This window comes from Canis lupus, unplaced genomic scaffold (assembly GCF_011100685.1).
Source record: "Canis lupus familiaris isolate Mischka breed German Shepherd unplaced genomic scaffold, alternate assembly UU_Cfam_GSD_1.0 chrUn_S1911H2110, whole genome shotgun sequence".
Taxonomy (NCBI): Eukaryota; Metazoa; Chordata; class Mammalia; order Carnivora; family Canidae; genus Canis; species Canis lupus.
The window spans coordinates 4124-20579 of NW_023330777.1; the positions used below are offsets into that span (position 1 = coordinate 4124).

Genomic DNA, 16456 nt, shown 5'->3' on the forward strand with positions numbered 1-16456 from the left:
TGCCAATTTGAATGCCTCTAATATCTTTTTCCTGTCTGATTGCTGAGGCTAGGACTTCCAATACTATATTGAATAGCAGTGGTGAGAGTGGACTTCACTGTCTTGTTTCTGATCTTAGGGGAAAGGCTCCCAGTGCTTCCCCATTGAGAATTATATTTGCTGTGGGTTTGTTATACACGGCTTTTAAGATGTTGAGGAATGTTCCCTCTATCCCTACACTCTGAAGAGTTTTGATCAGGAATGGATGCTGTATTTTGTCAAATGCTTTCTCTGCATCCGATGAGAGGATCCTACTGTTTTGGTTTTTCTCTTGCTGATACGATGAATCACATTGATTGTTTTAGGAGTGTTGAACCACCCTTGTGTCCAGGGATAAACCCTACTTGGTCATGGTGAGTAATTTTCTTAATGTACTCCTGTATCCTATTGGCTAGTATCTTGTTGGGAATTTTTGTATCCATGTTCATCAGGGATATTGGTCTATAATTCCCCTGTTCGTTGGGGTCTTTGTCTGATTTTCGAATGAAGGTGATGCTGGCCCATAGAACGAGTTTGGAAGTATTCCATCTCTTTCTGTCTTTCCAAACAGCATTAGTAGAATAGGTATGGTTTCTTCTTTAAACGTTTGATAGAATTCCCCTGGGAAGCCATCTGGCCCTGGACTTTTGTGTCTTGGGAGGTTTTTGATGACTGCTTCAATTTCCTTCCTGGTTATTGGCCTGTTCAGGTATTCTATTTCTTCCTGTTCAGTTTTGGTAGTTTGTGGCTTTCCAGGAATGCGTCCATTTCTTCTACATTGCCTAATTTATTGGCGTATAGCTGTTCATAATATGTTTTTAAAATCGTTTGTGTTTCCTTGGTGTTGGTAGTGATCTCTCCTTTCTCATTCATGATTTTCTTAATTTGAGTCTTCTCTCTCTTCTTTTTAACAAGGCTGGCTAATGGCTTTTCTATCTTATTAATTCTTTCAAAGAACCAAGTCCTGGTTTTGTTGATCTGTTCCACAGTTCTTCTGGTCTTGATTTCATCGAGTTCTGCTCAAATCTTTATTAACTCTCTTCTTCTGCTGGGTGTAGGATCTCTTTGCAGTTTTTTCTCTAGCTCCTTTAGGTGTAAGGTTAGATTTTGTATTTGAGTTCTTTCCAATTTTTGGATGGATGCTTGTATTGTGATGTATTTCCCCCTCAGGACTGTTTTTGCTGTATCCCAAAGAGTTTGAACGGTTGTATCTTCATTCTCATTAGTTTCCATGAATCTTTTTAATTCTTCCTTAATTTCCTGGTTCACCCTTTCATCCTTTAGCAAGATGATCCTTAACCTCCATGTGTTTGAAGTCCTTCCAAACTTCTTGTTGTGGTTTAGTTCTAATTTCAAGGCATTGTGATCTGAGAATATGCAGCGGACGATCCCAATCTTTTGGTATTTGATAAGACCTGATTTGTGACCCAGTATGTGGTCTATTCTGGAGAAAGTTCCATGTGTACTTGAGAAGAATGTGTATTCATTTGAGTTTGGCTGTAAAGTTCTGTAGATTTCTGTGAAATCCATCTGGTTCAGTGTATCATTTAAAGATCTTGTTTCTCTGGGTATGTTGTGCTTAGAAAACCTATCGATTGTAGAAAGCGCTAGATTGAAGTCACCAAGTGTAAGTGTATTATTATCTAAGTATGTCTTATCTTTGGTTATTAATTGATTGATATATTTGGCAGCTCCCACATTCGGGTTATATACATTGATGATTGTTAAGTCCTCTTCTTGGATAAATCATTTAAGTATGATATAGTGTCCCTCTTCATCTCTCACTACAGTCTTTGGGATAAAATTTAGTTTATCTGATATAAGGATGGCTACCCCTGCTTCTCTTGAGGGCCATTTGAATGGTAAATGGTAATCCAACCTTTTATTTTCAGGTTGTAGGTGTCCTTATGTCTAAAATGAGTCTCTTGTAGACAGCAAATAGATGGGTCCTGCTTTTTTATCCAGTCTGAAACCCTGCTCCTTTTGATGAATTAAGACCATTCATGTTCAGAGTTACTATTGAAAGATATGAGTTTAGTGTCATCATGATACATATTCAGTCCCTGTTTTTGTGGCTTGTTACATTGGACTTCTTAAATAGGAATTTTAAGAGTCCCCCTTAAAATTTCTTGCAGAGCTGCTTTAGTGTTCACATATTCTATCAGGTCCTGTGTGTCTTAGAAGGTCTTTATCTCTCCTTTTATTCTGAATGAGAGCCTTGCTGGATAAAGTATTCTTGGCTGCATATTCTTCTCATTTAGGACTCTGAATGTATCCTGACAGCCCTTTCTGGCCTGCCATGTCTCTGTGGAGAGGTCTGCTGTTAGTCTAATATTTCTCTCCATTAACGTTAGAGATTTCTTATCTCTTGCTGCTTTAAGGATCTTCTCTTTATCTTTGGAATTTGCAAGTTTAACTATTAAATGTCGAGGTGTTGAACGGTTTTTATTGATATTTAGAGGGGATCTCTCTATTTCCGGGATCTGAATGCCTGTTTTACTTCTCAGATTAGGAAAGTTTGCATCTGTGGTTTGTTCAAGCACATATTCTGGCCCTCTGGCCTTTTCGGCGCCCTCAGGAACCCCAATTACATGTAGATTTTTCTTCCTCATGCTGTCACTTATTTCCCTTAATCTATCCTCATGATCTTTTGTTTGTCTCTTTTTTCCTCAGTTTCCCTCTTTGACATCACCTTTTCTTCTTTGTCACTCACTCCTTCTTCTACCTCGTTCACCCTCGTCATTAGGAACTCTAGTTTGGATTGCATCTCATTTAATTGATTTTTAATTTCTGCCTGATTAGATCTAAATTCTGCAGTCATGAAGTCTCTTGAGTCTTTTATGCTTTTTTCTACAGCCACCAGTAACTTTATAATAGTGCTTCTGAATTGGATTTCTGACATTGAATTGTAATCCAAATTTTGTAATTCTGTGGGAAAGAGGGCTGTTTCTGATTCTTTCTTTTGAGGTGAGGTTTTCCTTTTTCATTTTTCTCAGTGCAGAGTGGCCAAAAACAAGTTGAATTGAGAAAAGGAGAAAAATAGAGAAGAGAAACAAGAAAAGAAAAAGAAAAAAAAAGGAGAAAAAAAGCAAAATAAAGCAGAGAAGAGAAAAAAAAAAAAAAAGGGGGGGGAAGCAAACAGAAATCGAAAGACAAAAAACAAGGGGGAGTGTAATCTGATTCTGTATACTGTAGATTCCTCGATTTCCCCTGAAACCTTCCAGTGCTGCTTGGTCAATAATTTGTTTTTCCCCTCTCGGTCTAGCTGTTCTTCTGGGGGAGGGGCCTGCTGTGCTGATTCTCAGGTGTCAGCGCTTGGGGGAGCTGCTCAGCCCCCGGGCTGGTGCAGGGCTCAGTAACATTTGTTTAACCTTTTTATGTGGTGAGGCCACTGTGAGGCTCACTGGGGGTTGTTTACCCCGAGAGGCCCCTGGAGTAACAACCACAGTGGCAGCGGCCAGCTCTAGAGCCTTGGAGTCAGCTCCCGCAGTAACTCCGGAGCTCTCTGTCTACAGGGGCCTGGATGCTCCAGGGGCGGGGCCACTGATCTGCTCAGCTCGGGGCCACCTGGTGGCAGGAGTGTCCTTGCTGTCCTGGGCCCTCCTGGCCTCTGCCTGTCCCGGGGGGAAGCCGGATATTGGGCTGTGTCCCCGGCGCCCTGGGCTCCCGGGGCCTGTGCTGTTGGAAATGCGCCCCTGGCTGCGCAGCGCCCTCCGCTCAGAGCCGCCGCAGGAGGCGCTGGAGCTGCTCCCGGGTCTAGCGGTCGGGCGCTGCAGCCCTTTAGGGAGCTCGGCCACGGGGTGTGGGTGCTCTCACCGGGGGGCAGGTGTCTGTTAGTGCCCCTGGGAGCCTGATGGCATCCCCGCCCCTCCTGGGGTCCTGCTCCAACTCCCTGAGAGTGCCTTTCTGTCCGGAAGATTGGTGAAGCCCCTGCTTCTCCAGGCGGGGCTTTCCTGGGGCTTTCTTGTCCTGGGGGCACTCGCCCTGGCCTTAGCCCGGCTCCTCACGGGGCTCTTCCCCTTGGATGCTTTTTGTTTCTTTATTTTTTTTCCCCGTCCTCCTACCTTGATACAAGTGTGAACTCTTCTGACTGTAGCATTCCAGCCGTTCTTTCTTTAAATCTCAGGCTGAATTCATAGGTTTTCATAATGATTTGAGGGTTATTTAGGCAATATGGTGGGGACAGGTGACTTGGGGACCCTACTCTTCCGCCATCTTGCCGGGCTCCCTGTGCCAATTTTTAAAAATAATTTTACCTATTTTTTTTAACTTAGGAGACCAACAGCCTATAAACTAAAATAGTCCATGCCCACTTTCTTTAAAAATAAAATAATGGTTCAATTTAATCACTCCAAACTATGCACTTCTTCTGACTCATCCTCTTATGATACTCTTTTACCCATATTAAACAAATGAGAAACTTTGCAAAGGGGAGATAGGAAAATATTTTAAAAGCCTTGAGTTAATGGATTTCTGGATTTCAAGGATAATGACATCTCAGTCTCTTAGGATATTTTTTTTTTCATTGAAAGCTACTGTAGATAGTTTAATGAGTTAAAAGAAAAAAATAACTATTTTTCATTTATTTAACTCTAGGAGTTGATTGGTTATTTCTTTGACGTTAGGCTTTTGAGATTAAAAAATCACACAAATATTAAGATATTAAATACATAAAAACTTTATACAATTAGACTTAAACTTCAAATCCAAAATATATACTAAAAATGTTGAAGATATATTAAAGGATTCTTAACATGGGGGAAATCACGTAGTAAAATCCTCTCTTTCAAACCTACAGAGTATGACCTGGGATATTTTATTAAATAGCGAGAGTCTTTTACTGTTAATCAAATGCATCTTCACAAGTGTAGTGATTTTTTTAAAGCATCTGTTGGTCTTTTTAAGAGATACTTGAATCTGAAAGTAGTTTGCTACATCAGTTTACTGAAAATAAACTACACCAAATGTGCTAGAAATGAATAGACAAGAGCAAGATGTTTGTGACCAAAATGAATTGATGTCAATGATAACTGAAGGTACTAAAAAAAAGAAAATGTATATGTTGAAACTTGTAGGTTTTCATTTTAATCATTCAGCACCACCTGACTGAAGTGAATAAAGACAGGAAAAAATAATTTACTGTCACTTCAAAGAAATATGATTTTGGTGCAAGGAAAGAAATATGGCTGACACATTAAGAGTAGTTATTATGAAAAACAATATGGTCAAATTGCAGTTTGCCCATAATTCAGCCAACTTCCTTCTTTCATCATAAGATTTGCATTCTTTGAAGTTGTAGCTTCACAGAACGATGAAGTCTTTTCATTATTCATCTTTGTCACTGTCTCAGAGTTAAAAGGCTTGTTGGTGACAAAAAGCCAATTAATCACATGTACAGTGACAACCATGATCGTAATAAAACATTCTTAGAAAACATGCCCTTTCCTTTACATCAAAACCTGTTGAATGTGCTCTTCCATTCCCTGAAGCTGTGAAGATAGATTATTGTTTTTCAGAGAGATATAAAGAGTACAGACCTAATAGTTGCTGTGATGATGATAGAAATGGACCAAAGTCAGGATTTTTATATTCTATTAGTTTTGACGGTAATTCTTTCTGTTACCTATTTCATCATTTGAAAAGGATGAGGTAATTCATTCTGTAGTAATTTATCCATTAAATCACATTCTAAAGTTCTGGATTGTTCCCTATGTGCCTAGAACAAGAAATTCAAATGAAGACAAAATCTGGACAAAGGCTGAATTTATTCATTAGCTAATGTTTGAAACTAATTATAGTGAAGAGATAGGAACTTAATTATATCATCCTAATCACATTCAACAAAACCTTCAAAAATTCATATGGCACGGTCTAACTGACAAAGTTTTTAAGGGATGTGTCATTCAGTCATGAAGGACAATTGCCTTTTTATTTTATATGGTCAGATTAAGAAATAGGTTGTATTGGTTGGTTGTACAGTTCTTTTTTAGTCAAATATAATTTCTACTTAGTGAATTTAGAGTAAATCTTTTATAACTACAGTCATTGACTTTTTGAAATTAAAAGACTTTTAGAATTTTGTTAGTGCAGGGACTCTTTACTTCTTGTATGCCCAAATGCTTTGGCAGTCTGAAGAAGCCCATGGCTCAACTCCTACAACCATTATATTATGATGTAAAAATAACCTTAACTTCTATAGGTAACAAAGTGAGAGGTAGTATTACTACTAATATACATTTGTTGCTTACAACCATAATTGAAGGAAATGTTAAATTTTAGTGAGGTATGAGTGAGAATAAAAAATGTACTATTTTTCTGCCCAAGTTCACAGACTCTGTCAAATCTATTCAGATGCCCGGGGGTGGGGGTGGGGGGGTGGGGGGCAGTGGTCCTTGGACCTCAGATGAATTGTTGGTCTGTATAATTATCCATTGTCCTGATGAGGAAACACGTCTTTAAGACATTTGTGACAATTTGTACAGGCAGGTGGTGAGTGAAGAGCTAGACCCTGATTCTCCAGATGGTTTTCCCCACACTCTCAGAGCATCACATCTACCTCAGCATGAAGTGTTACAGAGTTTTATTTCATTCTATTTTAAACTAGATATTTTCAAAGTACTAATTTGTAAAAGACAACCATTTTACAGATGGTTGTAGGAGACTTTGGAGAAAGAAAGTTTAGTACAATCACTTTACTTTGTTCCTCAGCACTCATGATGGGAAATCTGAGTAGCTGCGTAGGTTCACAGTGAAGATGAGTAACACAAGCCCTTTTGTAGCACTGACTATTCTTGTTTCTGTTTCTCATGGCTGGGGATTCTCTCTGCATAGGTCACTGTTTTCATTTTTGGGGTGGTCAGGGTTATAAAATGGCTAACACATCCATCATCTTATTCCAGGAGATGGTTGCCATCAAGAACCATTAGTCATATACTTTTGCTGAGATTTTCAACCATAAACTGATGAATATACATTCCTTCTCTTTGCAGAAGCCACAGACACTAAGATTGAACTCCAGAGAGTAGATGTGAATTTATCAGATGGCATGTTTGTCAATGCATTTACTATGCAGGTTGATTAGCAGGGGAAAAAATAGACATCATCTTTTAACATTTTCTGGGTTATATTTGCAATTTACAGCAATTGCTAAAAGTAACAAGTCTTCAAAATTTGAAAAAAAATGAGAGGACAATTTTTAAAGTTAAGGAGTGCTGAGAGAGAACTAGCAGAACTAACAGATGTTGCAGTGACATGATCTGTCAAAAAAGATTGTATTGGATTTTCAGAAAGCAGCACAAATAAAAGTTGAAAGTAAATAGACCTGTTATACTTTTGATTAGTTTGCCCAAATATGTACTTCTATAGAGACAGGGACCATGTAGCTTCCATATATTTAATATTCTCCATCATACCTGGCCAAGAGGAGTTCTATTTGCAGCATGCAACAAATGCTTAGTGTAATGGAAAACCTTGGAATGCTGAGCTGAAAGAGACCTCAGGAATCATGTAATCCAAGCTCCTTTATACTGGGTGAAAAAGCATCTGTAATTTAGTGTTTGAAGTGCCCTTTGCTCAGAAGATTATTTAAATAGGTATTAAGATTGAATTATTAGGCCAACAAAGAAGATTTCTCACCATTTACTATAAAAAGCATCTGATGAATTTTAGGGATGCTATTTTAAGCTACATTTTTTGGTGTTATCCACTATCCATATATTAAGTTTCAAAACAACTCTAAATTAGATAGTATTACTGTCATTCTCAGACAAGGAAACTAATACAAGAAAAGGCTAATCAAATAACCCAAGGTCAAAAAGGTAGCAATTGGCAGGTCCAGGATTCAAGCTAACAATATCCACTTTGAAAGACCATTATGTTAAAAGGGGGAGAAAGAGGAGGGGAAAAATCAAGGCTGGTAGATGAAGGAATGAATATGAATAAGAGCACATACCGATCATGAGGCAGCTCTAGCAAGTTACACTGGATTCCTATATTCTACACAAAAGAGATATAATATAAGCACGTACATATTTGACTAATATGTCTGCAGTGGGGGTAGGGGGACAAGTGCCTCAGGGGAAATGAGAGGGAAGGAGGATCTTACCAATTTTTTTCTAGTGATTCATAGGTAAGTCTTACATTTATTGTTTTCATTTCATATATGGGTTCCTTTTCCCGTATTATGTGACAGATAATGTAAGGCTATATTTTATTTAGAGGATTTCTATTTCATAAGATGCTGAACTAGGAGAACTTTAGTAAGTTTCTTATAGGAAGTTACATACTTGAAATTCTTAAGACCTATTACATCAGACAAAAAAACAGTTAAAATTGTGTTTAATTTACTTATATTTTTTTGTATTAAATGGAATTTTCTGGATTATGATAGATAAATATTATCTTTAAATGAGCTGTTTATTAAAATAATTTACCAAGTAACATCTCCATTCCCAAACTACACATAATTTATGTAACATCTTTTGAAGGTACTCACGGTCAACTCCACTTGAGTCATTCACAGTAAACACTTTTTGAGTTGGAGACATGTTGATGATGAACAATGTACTTTTTATATTAAGACCAGTTTGCTATTTCTCTTGGGAGGCTGGATTAGAGGAGGAATGATGCCTGTCCTCTACTTGGGAAGAACATATTTTTAATTCCTCTAAACTTCCTATATTGGGATTCATCAATATGAATCATGAAAGAAATTTTGGCTCAAGTGAGGCTAGTGCCAGTGCCAAGATTTTAAAATACATTCTGTGGATCATAGCCAAAAATGTAATCATGTTCAGGATTTAGAAATTAGAACACTAGCTGATAGGTCAGGTGCCAGATCATAAAACACAGTGTGCTTAGAAGAAAGAATATTTTGGACATTTTTGTGATGGCCCAAATATAACTGATAGAGAGATCCAGTCCAAATGAATGGCTGATTAACTTTTCTACTCACTTTAACAAATTTACGAGACCTTTGAAGTTTAGCGTTAATATAATGCTTCATCAGGCTCAGTGAGACAAAAGCTTAATGTTGAGATTTCTCATTTACTGTTGGTTGCTTATATACAGAAGTTCCAAACAATTTTCTTCCTTATGGAACCTAGATTTTGGTCATGAATTTGGGGGGGGGGTCAAGTATTTCAGAGGAACTGGACACCTCCAAAGTTCCAGGCTGGAGATCCCTTTGCCCTTGGCTGGTTTGATTATCCTCATTATTCTCATGTGACTCTGTTCTAGCCAATGAGCTGTGAAGAGGTTTCTGTTAAATATCTTTTGGGAAAGGAAAATAAGTAGTATATATTATATTGAAGATAACTACTTCTTCCTGACTATGGAAGCTATTCTATGAAGATGAGGTGCTTGACATTGGTATAGCCATCTTGTCACCATGAAGTAACAAACTTGTAAAAAACCAAGACAGTGAGGTGTCAGAGCTTAAATATGACCCTTGGTGAACTATTTCTGTGCTAAGTTTAATACGCTAAAATAGCCCTATCTCCTCACTCCTTGATATGTGAGATAAATTTGCATTATTAATGTCAACCTTCAGAGTTAACGTGGTTAATATCATTGCAACTGGAAACATTCTAACTGAAACATTCCACTGAAACATTCATCACCTGCTACTCTGGGGCTCCTGAGAGTTATAGCATAAGAAGTTCTCTAGTTACAGGTACATTTTTTATTCTGTCCCATAATTCATGCTGCTTTTCCTACCTAGTTTTGGCCTCCTAGACTAAAACATAAAGGTCCGCTTTATTGCTCTTCATAGATCATTTCCTACTTCACTCCAGTTCCTCAGGCTTAGATAATGTAATTAATTCATTCATAGAATTATTTACTGGATACACATTCAATAGCAAGCTCTGAACTAAATAAGATGATGGGGATAAAAATGAAAAAGATGCCACTTCTATTATGAAGGACTCACTCTACTGTAGACACAAATGATTAGTCCATCTTATGAACAATCTGTCCTAGAGGGATACACTGAACATTTGTAAGTACTAAGTGTATAGAGAACAGGAACTTCAGATTGGGTGGGGGGGAATTCTGGAAAAGCCTTCTTGCCAATAGCACCCAAGACAAAAGCCCATGGGAGCACATTATTAATATAGATCAAGCATTGAGTATCTTCTTTCTTTCTGCCTCATCTTTAGATTGTCCCAGAATCAAATGTGCTTCCAAACTGAAGGCCATCAATAACAATACAAACCACTATTTTAAAGATTTTATTTATTTATTTATTTATTTATTTATTTATTTATTTATGTTTTAGAGAGAGCACATGAGAGCGAGATTGGGTTTGGGAGAAGAGAGGAAGGACAAGCAGGTTTGGCATTGAGTGCTTAGCTTGACTTGGGGCTCGATATCAGGACCCCAAGATCGTGACCTGAGCTGAAATTAAGACTTAGATGCTCACTGGGTGTTATGCTATATGTTGGCAAATTGCACTCCAGTAAAAAAAAAAAAAAAAAGAGTTGGATGCTCAGCTGACTGAGCCTCCGAGGCACCCCCAATACAAACCACTCTCTCTCCCTTTTTAAAAGTTATTTTATTTATTATTTATTTATTTATTTGAGAGACAAAGAGAGAGACAGAGACACAAGCAGGAGGAATGCCAGGCAGAGGGAGAGAGAACAGCAGGCTCCCCATGGAGCAGGGAGCCCAATGAAGAACTTGATCCCAGGACCCTGGGATCATCATCTGAGCCAAAGACAGAGGCTTAAGTGACTGAGCCACTCAGGCACCCGAGTACAAACACTCTTACTCAAAAAAGAAATCTAGCTATTGCACTTGGGGATGTTATACTTGTCCAATTGTTCAGTGTGAGTGTAAATGGAGCTTCTTTCTCCAAACAGGCTTATGTAGGCTTTATGGAATCTGGTTGATAGAATTAGATTAGAAGGTATGGATAAAGGAATAGGCGAGACTTCTGACCACTCTAGTAAGGGGAAATAATATTATAATATAATGATTAACTACCTTCCCCAGTTTTTAAGTACTGAGAACACTGCTTACTTTAGAAATTTATTTTGCTTTTGGAGTCATCTCATGTAAGCACTGTACATGTAACTGTTCAGGATTATCGTAAGGAATGATGGTTTATCTCTCTCAGTCTAGTAAAAGAGCGATGAAATGCATTTATCTATTTTGAAACATCTATGCCACTTCTACAAATATTTGCTGATGTCCAAATGTATCACTTTTTTCTAAAACTTACCATAGTTATATTTCTGAAATTAGAACTATCACATCAAGGTGAGAATTCTTGCACTGAACTATAGGTACAAATTTCCATGACCCACAAATGATCTTCCAACACCAGCTCATCAAGAATAAGCTCAAGAGCTCTGCCCGCACCCCCGCGCCCTCGCTCGCCGGGCCTCCCTGAGCCGGGCCGCGCCGCCGCAGCCGCGCAGCCCACCGCCGCCCTCCGCAGCCACGGCCACCGGGTCTGTGTCCTCGTCCTCCTACCGCAGGATGTGCGGCGGCGGGGGAGCGCCGAGCTCCGCGCGGAGCTACGCGGCCGCGTCCCCCCGCACCTACAGCCTGGGGGCGCGCGCGCCCCGGCACCAGCCGCAGCCTCTAGGCCTCGTCCCGCGGCGCGTCCGCCACGCGCTCCTCCGCGCTGGCCTGCGGAGCAGTGTGCCTGGCGTGCGTCTGCTGCAGGACTCGGCGCGCTTCTCGCTGGCCGCCGCCATCAACACCGAGTTCAAGCCCACGCGCACCACGAGAAGCTGCAGCTGCAGGAGCTGAATGACTGCTTCGCCAACTGCATCGACAAGGTGCGCTTCCTGGAGCAGCAGAACAGGATCCTGCTGGCCGAGCTCGAGCAGCTCCGGGGCCAGGGCAAGTCGCGCCTGGGGGACCTCTACGAGGAGGAGCTGCGGGAGCTGCGCCGGCGGGTGGACCAGCTCACCAACGACAAGGCCTGCGTCGAGGTGGAGCGCCACGACCCGGTCGAGGACATCATGCGGCTCTGGGAGAAGTTGCAAGAGGAGATGCTTCAGAGAGAGGAAGCCGAGAGCACCCTGCAGTCTTCCCGACAGGCTGGTGCCAACGCTTCTTTGGCGCGTCTTGACCTTGAGCGGAAAGTGGAATCCTTGCAAGAAGAGATTGCCTTTTTGAAGAAACTACATGATGAGGAAATCCAGGAGCTGCAGGCCCAGATTCAGGACCAGCACGTCCAAATCGATATGGATGTTTCCAAGCCAGCAATATGAAAGCGTGGCTGCCAAGAACCTTCAGGAGGGCGCGGAATGGTACAGGCCCGAGGTTGCCGACCTCTCTGAGGCTGCGAGCCGGAACAACGATGCCCTGCACCAGGCGAAGCAGGAGTCAACTGAGTACCGGAGCCAGGTGCAGTCCCTCACCTGCGAAGTGGATGCACTCAAAGGGACTAATGAGTCTCTGGAACGCCAGATGCGTGAAATGGAAGAGAACTTGGCCGCCGAAGCTGCTAACCACCAAGACACTATTGGCCGCCTCCAGGATGAGATTCAGAACATGAAGGAAGAAATGGCTCCTCACCTTCGGGAGTACCAGGACCTGCTGAATGTTAAGATGCTCTCCACATTGAGATTGCCACGTACAGGAAGCTGCTGGAAGGCGAGGAGAGCAGGATTGCTCTGCCTCTTCCAAACTTTTCTTCCCTGAACCTGAGGGAAACCAACCTGGATTCACTCCCTCTGGTTGACATTCACTCAAAGAGAACGCTTCTGATTAAGAGGTTGAAACTAGGGATGGACAGGTTATCAACGAAACTTGTCAGCATCATGATGACCTTGAGTGAAGCTTGCACAGATTCGGTGCAGCAATTATTACCCGCTAGAATTTCAAAAAAAAAAAATCCATATCTTAAAGGAACAGCTTTCAAGTGCCTCTCTGCAGTTTTTCAGGAGCGCAAGATAGATTTGGAATTAGGAGTAACTTCTAGTTCTTAAGAACCAACACTCTTATAAGATTTAGGAGAAAGTTTACAACATAATCTAGTTTACAAAGAAAACTTGTGCTAGAATACTTTTTAAGAAGTATTTTTGAAAACCATTAAAACTGCTTTTTTCCAACAAGTATCTGACCCACTTGTTTCTGCTTCAATAAATCTTTGGAAAACTCAAAAAAAAAAAAAAAGAATAAGCTCAAGAAATGAAATGAGTGGTATAAGTTTTTTAATTTCAAAAGTGGTAATATTGTAATGCAAACTCACAAAGGAGCTAAGAGAAAATTCTTTTTTCAAAAATCAATTTCTTTAGCATATATAATTTGGAAAGAAAAAAAGCTTTATACTATGGTTATCAATATGCTCCATCAGGAATTCCCACTCAAAGTTCATATAAGTATTAAGTTTAGCTTCATTGCTAATTAGATCAGTGAATTTGGGAATGTTTTGAGAAATGCTTATCAGAGCTTTTAAACACTCATATATTTTAGAGTAGATGAAATGTTAATAATGAGAATTTTTCATTATTTGTTTCTTTTTGTAAGTTGACAAAATACAGATGAAGAGGTTAAGAACTGCATTTAGTGAAGTCTTCATGAATGTTATTTTAAAAAGCATGGCCACTATCAAACCACAGGCATTCTTGCATTCAACTAAAGTAGAACATTTCATCAGTAGCAGCCTTTTATGTATAGTTGAGTAACCCAGGAAGGCTAAGGAAACGATTTTTTTTTCAGCCTACAATGGTTATTTATTTTATAAAAAAGTTTTTTGAAACGTGTCTTAATGGCATAAAACTATTGTTAAGTATGGGGTTCCAGAAATTCTATATTTTCCATGATTTTAAAGACATTTCTAAGACTGAAGTTTTCCAGCACAGTCCATCCTTTAATACTTTCTCTCTGGTGATTTTAAAAAGGGAAGCCATTACTTGGGGACCTTCCATGAGAATCATTACGTAAGATGAATAAAAACACATTTAAAATGTTCTTTACCTCAAATTCTAACCAATATAAACTAACCAATTCTAACCAATATAAATTCTAAACAATATAAAGATAGACTACAAAAGACCAGAGGGAGTTTATTTTTTAAGTTTAATTATTTTTTAATTTTTTAAAGATTTATTTATTTATTTTTAGAGAAAGAGGGAGAGAGCAGGGAGAGGAATAGAGAGGGTGAGGGAAAGAGAGAATTCCAAGAGGACTCCCCTCTGAGCAGAGCCCAATATGGGACTCAATCTCACCACCCTGAAATTATGACCTGAGCTGAAATCAGAAGACAGACGCTTAACTGAGTGAGCCACCCAGATGCCCCCAAAGGGAGTTTTTCATAAGGATCAAGTAATAACTCCTTGCAACTTGGAAGCACTGGTATATTTGTTTGATCTGAGAGGTTTTGTTCTGCATTGTGACCTAAGCATATTGTTGGATTTTTACCAACTTTAGAAACATTGTCATAGGTCCCTAGAATTTAAATATTGCTTTGTGTTCTTCCTGGAAAGAAAAGATTCTTGAGAAAGGCTTGATAGTTGAAGGATGCATGCTTACTAAGTAGAAGACAAAGAAAAAGAAGAGTAAATGATCAACAGAAGTACTGCTGAAAGATAAATAACAAGGTAGAACTTAGAACATTAAAACTGGGAAAAATTAAGTAGAAAGCCTTAGTGATAAACACCCTAATATAAGAATGGGAAAAAATAAAACAAGACATAATCAGAGAGAGAGAGACAAATCATAAAAGACTCTTAATCATAGGAAACAAATGGAGGGTCCCTAGAGGAGGGGGGGGAGGGTAACTGGGTGATGGACATGAAGTAGGGCATGTGATGTAATGAGAACTGGGTGTTATATAAGACTGATGAATCACTGATCTCTACATCTGAAACCAATAATACATTATATGTTAATTAGTTGAATTTAAATAAAATTTTAAAAATACACCTTCTGGAATAAATAAAATGAAAAAGGAAAAGAATGGGAATATAAATAAAATTTATATCCACAGCTCAAACCCAGTAACTCAGTTGAGAAATAAGGAGTACTAGAATAAATGGAATTCACCTAAATCTTAACAGAATAATATAGGCCTCAGAGAGACACTGTGGAGCAGGTAGGTATAAAAGCATAATTGATTCTCCTCATGAGACTCTCTTCTGAGCATTCTCAACTGCCATATTTGTGAATGAGAAGAGCTTCCTAAATGTGTGGACTTGGCCCCGCTCTCCAGTATGTGTATTGGCATGGTTTATGAGATTACATAAACTTATGAGAATATACAATATGAAAATGCATCACTATTTCCATGCTACCCATCCTAAGAGATCTTGGTATGACGTCAACAATGTCTTCAGTCAAATTAGTATCTGTTGAGTGTTAATTATTTACTAAGCATTTCACTAGGCCCTAGGGGTTTGGTGATGAGCCAAAATAGACAGGAGTCTTGCCTTCCTAGACTTCACAAGTGAATGGGAGGAGCCAAGAGTAAAATTATCACTGAAATCTATCATTTAAAATCATAGTGTGCGTGATAAAGGAAGAGTACAAGGAACAAAGGAAAGGGTTCTGATCAAAGTTTCAGGTCTGGGACCTCATTGAGAATGCATGAGTTGAAAAAAAATTTTTAAAAAAGAAGAATATAAGTTTAACTAGGTGAATGTTTGCAAGAATGTTCCAAGACAGAGGTATCAGCATGCTCAAAATCCCTGGGTGACGGGCACTGAGGGGGGCACTTGACGGGATGAGCACTGGGTGTTATTCTGTATGTTGGTAAATTGAACACCAATAAAATAAATTTATTATAAAAAATAAAGTATAAAATAGGAAGTATAAAAAAATAAGGCCTTTGATAAAGCAGATATTTTGAGAATGTGAAAGTAGACCAGCATGCTTGTATTCAGAGAGCTTGCATTAAGAGCAGCATGGTGAAAGATCGTGTGTCCTTTTGTCAGCAAAGAAGCAGTAACTGGTAAAAACTGATGGGATTGAACACAAGGGGCCTCCAGCTAAGGAAGACCAAAGGGTCTCTATGAGTAGGCTCTCCCTGGAGGGTCCTAGAAGAGTAGATCTAGGAAGACAAAAGCTGTCCTCTTTTCTAACTTATGGACATACCCATTTAGCAGAGAGCCACTGCAGATATGTAGTTCTCACAAGCTGCCCATACAGAAAATCCATTCTAACTTTATTCCAGGGAGAACCTTCTGGCACAAACAGACTAGAATAATAAAATAAGGCCTTTGATTCTTCAAACACAATATTTTGGGGTGAATATGATAAAATAAATCTGGATTTGGCAGGGTCTGAGCATGGCTATTTTACTCTGAGATTAGAGTACCGTGAGCATTTCCCTCCTTCCCCAACTGGTATGCATGCCATCAGCAGTTGCAAGAGACTGGACTGAATGAAGGACAAACCAGACCCTAAACCAAACACAAAAAGAGATGCATCAGTGAGATTTGAGGAGGAAAAAAGTGCCATATGGAACAAAACAAAATAA

At 39.4% G+C, this 16456-nt stretch overlaps 1 pseudogene; it reads left to right on the forward strand.

Annotated features, from left to right (window-relative positions):
* The first annotated feature begins 3705 nt into the window (after nt 1-3705).
* LOC119878785 lies at nt 3706-12829 on the forward strand (annotated as a pseudogene).
* Nucleotides 12830-16456: the final 3627 nt, after the last annotated feature.